The following is a 6,000-nucleotide window of genomic DNA, read 5'->3' as shown; positions in this document are numbered from 1 at the left end:
TATCCTGCTGGGATGGGGAGGGGTGGAGCAGCTGGGTGGGCACCTGGCATTCAGCCAGGGTGAACCCACAACACTTTGCAAACCTGAAACATTATTGGCTTCAGATATATTTATGCTTGAATTGATTGTTTATTTTATTCTCATGTCCTAGTGGCAACAGGTCACTCAAATGTTAGAAGTCTACAACTCTACTTCCAAAAAGAATACAAAAACTTTTAGCAGAAAGTAATGAAATGCACATTATCCACTCATGTGAACACCAGAAAAAGAAATAGGTCTGTGTTTGAAGAGTATGGGTATGTTGGACAGTAACCAAGAATTTGAGTTCAAGATTGACCTTACAGCACTCTGAAGTCATGGAGTTGACCATCATAAGGTCTGGACATAACATTTATGCTGTTTTGTGCTGGATATAAATTGGCATTTCTTGTATGATTTATGTAATTTGTCATGGCCAGGGCTGTGTCATGCAATAGTATAGTAGTTCCAGTCAGGAATGTAAGCAGTGCTGTAATAGAAAAATAAGATGAATATTCATAACAATATAAATACTCATGTTGAAAATATGCTTAGTTGTCTGAAGCATAGACTTTACTGCATTTCTTACTTTTAGATAAATAAATTTTCTTTTAAAAAGAATAAAAAATACCTTAGGAACATTTGTAAGTTTTCTGTCATGTCAGATTGAAATGTATGACTAGAGAGATTTGCCTTTCAAGACTTCATTCTATTACAATAAGGACAAATCACAAAGCTTTCAATTGTATCTGTTTTATTTGCATATAGAGTCTGGACCTTGAGCACACTACCTTAGTGTAATTCCTTTGAGGCCCTTTAATCAATGTAAAATTGAAGATAATTATGGTAATTAAATCTTCTAAATGTAAAGGTGACTGCAATAGTACTCAGCTGTAGCACAAGCCAAAAAAAAAAACCCAAAAACCAAAAGGGAATACTAACATCTTCTTTATTACTTTGTTATTAACACAATGCCTTCTAGTGCTTCTGATGAAACCTGAATTTTAAATGAAAGGCAGAATTTGTCTTTTATTGCCTGGTGTGTGACATTAGAGTTAGATGAGAGGCATGGTTCTATATACACTGTCACTAGTGGTCTCTCTTATTCAATTTAGGCAACTCTCACTCCATAAAGCATTAAATAGCTACATTGTGAGACTTCCTGAGTGGTGTCCTTTGGTTTAATATTAAAGTAGTTTCAGCTGAATCAGACGTTGAGGGGGTGGTCTTGTATGGATGACTTTGTGCTCTGATCTTGGTATTACAGTGACCAGGATCTCAGCAGTCCTCATTGGAACCTCTCTTGGTTGTCAGTTCTGCGTTATAAATTTGAGGTTACAAAAAAATTCCATTTAACTTTTCTCTTAGCAGATCTATCTCTGCTGGTCTCTACTGATCCAATACTGTGAGAAACACTAATAACTCTGCACTTCAGCACTCCCTAAAATAGGGATCAATTTGGTAAACACCAACATGGAAATAAATAGGCCCTTTATAGATATTAGTAAAGAAGGATAATTGCCAGCATTAGTCACAGCATTTAATTCCACCAAAACAGTATTTGGCTTTCCTCAAGGTGAGAATTTTCTGTGAGATATTTTCAAGTGTCACGGCTCATGTTTTATAAATAGGAAAACCTTGCTTTCAAATGATAAGTAAATCAATAAATACACACACACCCCTCCAACAACATATTGAAAACACTTCTGGTTTAAAACAAACCGCATGCACATAAATAGAAGACTGGAAGGTAACAAAGTCTAACAATTTGAAAGATGCACCACAATACCAGACAATGACTCTGAATAGGTGTGGTTTTCCTCCTATGAGAAGCATATGGAGTTTTGAGTGGTTGTTTTTCCCTTCAAAAAATAGTTTGTTAATCTTCTCAGAGCATAGTGCTGATTGCAAGGAGCATAAAAATAAAAGCATGAGAATCTAACTAGACAAATGAAAAACAGCTTGATGAGTCAGTAGCCCATATTGTGTGTCAGGAAGATAGACGTTTATCTTTATTCTCACTAAAGTTCACTGCTGTCATTACAAAGACAACTACTCCAGGCACTGCTTCATTTCCTTACCAAAGGCGTAATCCTTGTTTCCAATTACTTTAACACATAGGAAGACTTGCTTTTTTTTATGCTACTAAACTATGTTATATCAAACTGGATTTAGGAAGCTGCAGGTATGACCAATACATAATGGGAGACTATACACACAAAGGACTCATAACAAAATAATAGTGATTACCTTATCACCAAAATAGGAAGAACAGATGCGTTTGGGTCTTTTTTGTGGCTGAAACTGAATTGATGGAGTGAGAAAAAAAACCCCTCAAAACAACAAAAAAATCCCAAACCAAAACATGCTCACAGTTATATGGGCATGAAGAGATTAAAAATGCCACAACATCTGTATATATGGTAAATTTTAAGGATCAGTCAGTTAGGTCATGCAGAAAGAAAACTAGAAAGGCTAAAGCTCATTTAGAAATTAATCTGGCCACTTTGGTAAAGGATAACAGAAAGTGTTTTTAAAAATACTTTCATAGCAAAAGGATAGCAAAGGAAAACTTCAATTCTTTATTGGATATTGAGGGGAGTATAGTTACCAAAGATGGGGAAAAGGCTGAGGTACTTAATTCTTATTTGCCTCAGTTTTCAAAAATAAGACAGATCATCCTCAGGACAATTGGTCTTCTTAGCTGGTAGATACAAAGAAGGAGCTGAATAACCCCCCTGTAATCCAGGAATCCAGTTAGTGACCTGCTGAGCCACCTAGATACACAGAAATCTGTAGGACCAGATGGGATGCATCCTAGGATGACAAGGGAGCTGGTGGAAGAGCTCATCAAACCACTCTCCACCATTTGTCAACAGTCCTGGCTCACCAGGGAGGTCCCGAATGACTGGAAGTTGGCCAATGCGACACCCACCAATAAACAGGCTGGAAGGAGGATCCAGAAAACTACAGACCTGTCAGCCTGACCTTGGTGCCTGGCAAGGTTATGGAGCAGATCATCTTGAATGTGATCACGTGGCACCTACAGGATGTATGGGGGATGAGGCCCAGCCAGCATGGGTTTAGGAGGGGCAGGTCCTGCCTGACTGACCTGATCTCCTCGTGTGGCCAGTTGACCCTGCTGGTGGATGAGGGGAAGGCTGTGGATGTAGTCTATTTGGACCCCAGCAAAGCTTTTGACACCATCTCCCATGCCATACTCCTGGAAAAGCCCATGGCTTGAACAGGTGCACTCTGTGCTTGGTTAAGAACTGGCTGGCTGGCCAGGCCCAGAGAGTGCTGGTGAACAGCGTCATACCCAGCTGGCAGCTGGTCACTGGTTTTGTACCCAGGGATGAGGTTTGGTTATTGATGATCTGGATGAGGGGATCGAGTGTACCATTAGCAAATTTGCAGATGACACAAAGTTGAGGGGGAGTGTTGATCTGCTGGAGGGTAGGAGGGCTCTGCAGAGGGACCTGGACAGGCTGAATCTGGCAGCTGGGTCCTACACTTTGGCCACAACAACCCCATGCAGCACTACAGACTGGGCACAGAGTGGCTGAAGAGCAACCAGGCAGAAAGGGACCTGGGGGTTCAGATCCACAGGAAGCTGAACATCAGCCAGCAGTGTGTCCAGGTGGCCCAGAAGGCCAGTGGCATCCTGGCCTGTATCAGGAATGGTGTGCCCAGCAGGTCTAAGGAAGTGATTTTTCCCCCGTATTTGGCACTGGTGAGGCTGCACCTCAAGTACCGTGTCCAGTTCTGGGCCCCTCAGTTTAGGAATGACATTGAGGTGCTGGAGTATGTCCAGAGAAGGCCAATGAAGTTGATGAAGGGTCTGGAGCACAAGTCCTGAGAGGAACACTTGAGGGCTCCAGGGTTGTTCAGCCTGGAAAAGAGGAGGCTCAGGGCTGACCTCATCACTCTCTACAATTACCTGAAAGGAGGTTGTAGCTGGGGGGGGAGGGGTCAGTGTCTTCTCCCAGGCAACCAGCAATAGGACAAGAGGACACAGTCTTAAGCTGTGCCAGGGAAGGTTTAGCTTGAACAATAGGAAGAAGTTCTTCACAGAAAGGATGAGTGGGCATTGGAATGGGCTACCGAGGGAGGTGGTAGAATCACTGTCCCAGAATGTGCTTAAAAGACTGGACGTGACACTCAGTGACACAGTCTAGTTAACAAGGTAGTGTTAAGTCAAAGGTTGTACCATATGATCTTAGGGGACTTTTCCAAACTAGTTGATTCTGTGATATAATTTGGTGTTTTGGAGTGCCAGAATTTGTATATATATTCCAGCCGTGATTGAGGTTCAGGTCCTCACTCACCTCGCTAATCCGTAGCTTGGTTTTATAAGGGTCTCAGTATCCACTCATTCTGTCTTTGAACTGAAATGTTAAGGTTTTCCCCTTCTTTCCCTCACTCCCCCACCTAAATTCTGCAGCATCAAGAACCCCCACCGAAAAAGCACTTCCATTCTCTCTTAATTTTCCAAATCACTAATTCAAAGGTACTGAAAATAAATGTATCGTCCTTCATTTATTTGGAAAAATTGCACAGAAATGTCAGGTCAGGTATATGAGAAGCCTACAGTAGCACCTAGATCAAGGTCTTAAAGGGTCACCAAGAGAAATATGCTTGTTGTAAGCATTGATATTCTATTCTTAGGGACTATGACTTAAATTCTCTTTATCTTATAAAGGAAGGATATATACTGAGTTTCAGGTTTTCCTACCTGTAAGCTTATCAAAGGAACCTTAATTAGCATTAAATATTAGCTTTTGCTCTCAAAAAAAATAAGGTTCTATGTGGGCTTCATTCAAGTCTGGTTAGAATTAGACAGCATTTGCTTAAGTTTTTGAGATTTCTAGGGAAATAAAGGACAACAAGGTCAAATATGCCAAAAGTCAAAGCTGATTCAGACTTTTCAGCTTACACAGACACTACCATTGATTTGGGAGGTATTGACAACTTAGAACAATAAAGAAAAGTTTAGACATTGCAGGTTTTTCTCTTGGCAAGAAATACTATGATACTACCAGCAAAATGACCATGTGCTTAAATTAATTAAAATGGCCATCACTTAAACAGAAATCTTAAAGAGCATAAACTTGAACTACTTTCATTTCTTGGACCACTAAATCCAGTCCTAGATATTTGATTTAGTATAAAAGATACAAGGAGTTTCACTGATTTTAATAATACAATGCTTTTTGTGGATAAAAGTATTAAAGCAAAAATCTAGATCAATTTGTGTGATAAAAAGCTTCCTCCCCAACAATAAAATGTAAAGCTAATTGGACTTTTATAAATTTATACATTTTTCGGAATTCCTTTTCTAAACTATCAGAGAATTTGTGAGACAATACAATGTATTTATATTAAAAATTTCCATGCTGTGTCAATTTCATGTAGAAGAAGCTCCCCTTATATCTGAAAATTCTTGGTACTCTATTTATGAATAAAACATTTAATTTACTGGAAAAAAAATCATAAGTTTTAACAAGTTTTTTTTTACTTGAGTACTATGTTAGTTAAGATGACCTGAAAAATCAAAAGTATGTTGTGTAGCACTGTGACGTGAAAGGGAGGAGGGAGACAGAAATGCAAAGATATGTAGTTCTAACTGTATTAATTAAAAGTTATTAGCTGTAAGCACTTCCAGACAATCAAATCCTTATGTCCCCAACACTGTCAACTTAACGGACAGCACACAGGTTGGAAGGGGTTCTGACCTCTGATATGAAGCCACACTTCAGCCAGGGAGAAAAATTAGCAATAAGCGCCTCCAGAAACATTGTGTGTCTGTATGGCCAAACTTCGCAAACGAAGATTTGGGCAGGGCTGTCCCCACGTGGGTGGGCCCTTCCAGCCTGCGCAGTGGATTTCAGGTGAGGCTCAGCGTGCGCAGAACTGGCCCCACCATTTAAGTCCTGAGGTTCATCTGCCACGGCCGAGCGAGCTTGGATGGTGCCAGTGAAG

The sequence above is a fragment of the Pithys albifrons genome, chromosome 1 (genome assembly GCF_047495875.1).
Source record: "Pithys albifrons albifrons isolate INPA30051 chromosome 1, PitAlb_v1, whole genome shotgun sequence".
Lineage (NCBI taxonomy): Eukaryota > Metazoa > Chordata > Aves > Passeriformes > Thamnophilidae > Pithys > Pithys albifrons.
This window is presented reverse-complemented; position numbering follows the sequence as displayed.